At 41.7% G+C, this 2721-nt stretch overlaps 1 protein-coding gene across 2 annotated transcripts in view; it reads right to left on the bottom strand.

The window, feature by feature from the left end:
- hsd17b3 (hydroxysteroid (17-beta) dehydrogenase 3) overlaps window positions 1-2721 on the bottom strand; it is a 15154-nt gene that overhangs the window by 11262 nt on the left and 1171 nt on the right. The window lies entirely within an intron of this gene.

Genomic DNA, 2721 nt, shown 5'->3' with positions numbered 1-2721 from the left:
CATCTGGGCCTCCCTACTGAAGCTGCTACCCCCGCGACCGGACCCCGGATAAGCGGAAGATGATGAATGAATGGATGGATGGTTATCATTCAAATATTTGTGAAAAGAAAAACATGATAGTAACTTGGTTGGGAAAATACTGAAAGAAAAGCTAATTAATATAGATTCATTTCGTTTTTGCAAGGCTAATACCCTATGTTTCAAAACTCATCTCTTTCTTAGAATATTTAAACCTAAAATCCCCCCAAGATAACCTGAAAATACAAAACCTATTAAAAAAAGGAGGATACTTGTCAAATTGACATGCACCTTTCGGAAAAGAACTACAAAACCAAAGTTACACATATATATGTTTTGCATCATAAAATGCAAAACATATATAGATTAATACATTTCCATGTGTTGCACACAGTACATGTAATGAAATAATAAAATAATGTATTTTTTTGTTTCTATAGACTTTGTTTTACACAAGGTCACTGCTTAACTTCTATGCAGCAGATTCTGCCAAAGTTTCATTTAATCTATTTCCCTTAACTCATTGTCTTTGTTTGTATGATGGTAACACCCTCAGTAAGGTAAAATAACGTTTGTTTTTTTTCAGAGGATGATTGAAAATCTGTTTGATGGCAAAGATTACGTTTCTGATTTACTTTTTTCTCCCTACATGTTACTGTCATTAAACCCAGTCAGTAAATGTCAGTCTCTCCAACAATTAAAACATACTCATGCAGATGACAGGTTAATAATAGAGTAAACTGATGTTATCAGAACTTAAATCACTTGAAGCATGCCTGAAACCTAAAATAAAACCAAATACTTTCCTTCAACACCTCAACATACAGTTTTGCCGGTTCAAAAGAGGAGTATGTGTACAACATACTGCAATAAAACAGCTAAAAAACAAAACAAAACAACAACAAAAGAAATCAGGATAGACCACTGTGAAGATTTTTAGATCAGTCTGATCCTACAGCAGAGGAACTTGATAGGCTTTCAAGGATGGTTACCTACGGCTATCGAAAGCAAGGGTGTCCCCCTACGGACAGGCTGTGATTTCAGTAGCGAGGTCCTCACAAAAGAGGGAAAATCCACACAGCGTTTAGCTTCGGAGATCCCGTCTCACCCAGTTCAGCGGGCACTATGCGCGATGGGACACTGCGATCCGTGACTTTCGACGCAGGAAAACGAAAGCTGCTTTCAGATCGCTTTCTTTAGCATTTCACATGAAATATGGGCCTCTACTCGCAGGCGATGAAACCCAGGGAAAGAGGCCGATTTCCTTTCAGTGCTTGGATTTAAACCCTGAATGACATAGGGGTATTTCCTGCTGTGATTCCAGCTTTCTTGTCAGCTGATTGCCCAAAGTGCCCAAATGACCACGGTCACCACTGATGCCTTGACCTTCCAGGTTTTCTCCAGCTCTTCTCTGAGCCCCTGGTATTTCTCAAGTTTCTCGTGTTCCTTTTTCCTGATGTTGCAGTCACTTGGTGTTGCTATGTCAACTACAATGGCCGAGGCTTTTTGTCCACCACCACAATGTCCAGTTTGTTTGCCATTACCAATCGGTCCGTCTGTATCTGGAGGTCCTACAGGATCTTGGCTTACTCATTTTCTTCCATCCTTGGAGGTGTTTCTCACCTTAATCTTGGGGTTTCCAGCCTATTCTCTGCACAGGTGTTCCTGTACACTATTGCCACCACTTGGTTATGGCGCTCTATGTAAGCTTTCCCTGCCAGCATCTTACACCCTGCAGTTATGTGCTGGATTGTCTCAGGATCCTCTTTGCACAGTCTGCTGCTGGGGTCTTGTCTGGTGTGGTAGATCTGGGCCTCTATTGCTCTAGTGCTCAAGGCCTGCCCCTGTGCAACCATGATGAGTGTTTATCCTCCCATGATGGAACCTCTAACACCTCATCTTCTGTTCCCCATTGTCTTAGACATTCACTGAGCATGTCATCTGTTGGAGCCTTTTCCTTGAAATACTTATGATCTTGAATGTTTCATCCTGAATAATGGCTCTCACGCTCATTAGTCCTTGGGCTCCTTCCTTACAGCTAGCCTACAGTCTCAGGTTGCTGGATTTGGGGTGGTACCCTCTGTGCATGGTTAGGAGTTTCTTGTCTTAACATCTGTGGCCTGTATCTCATCGTTTGGCCCGCTTATTATTCCTGCAGGGTATCTGATTACTGGTAGAGCATAGCTATTTATTTACCGAGACTTATTCTTTCTATTGAGCTGGCTTCTTAGGACCTGCCTCACTCATTGGAGGTATTTTGCTGTAGCTGCTTTCCTTGTCACTTCTTTGAGGTTGCCATCTGATTGTGGGATTCTGAGGTACTTGTAAATGTCCTCAATGTCTGCTATTGTTCCTTCTGGGAGTCAGACCACCTCAGTGAAGGATGCCTTCCCTCTCTTAGTCACCATCTGACCACCCTGCTGTAGTTGGAATGATTAGGGAAGTGTGTATAATCTCGCACAATGTCTGTGCGGTAGATCCGGATGGCGTGGATCAGTAAGTCGATATCTTGCTCATTCTTAGCGTACAGCTTGATGTCATCCATGTAGAGGAGGTGACTGATGGTGGCCTTGTGCCTGATTTGGTAACCGCAGCCAGTCTTGTTGATTTTTTAGCTGAAGGGGTTCAGGCCCATGCAGAGTAGCATATATATATATATATATATATATATATATATATATATATATATATATATATATATAT

Source organism: Cyprinodon variegatus, unplaced genomic scaffold, assembly GCF_000732505.1.
Source record: "Cyprinodon variegatus isolate N-32 unplaced genomic scaffold, C_variegatus-1.0 Scaffold26, whole genome shotgun sequence".
In the NCBI taxonomy this organism is placed as follows: domain Eukaryota; kingdom Metazoa; phylum Chordata; class Actinopteri; order Cyprinodontiformes; family Cyprinodontidae; genus Cyprinodon; species Cyprinodon variegatus.
The sequence above is the reverse complement of the archived record's forward strand: the minus strand, read 5'-3'. Positions and strand labels throughout refer to the sequence as shown.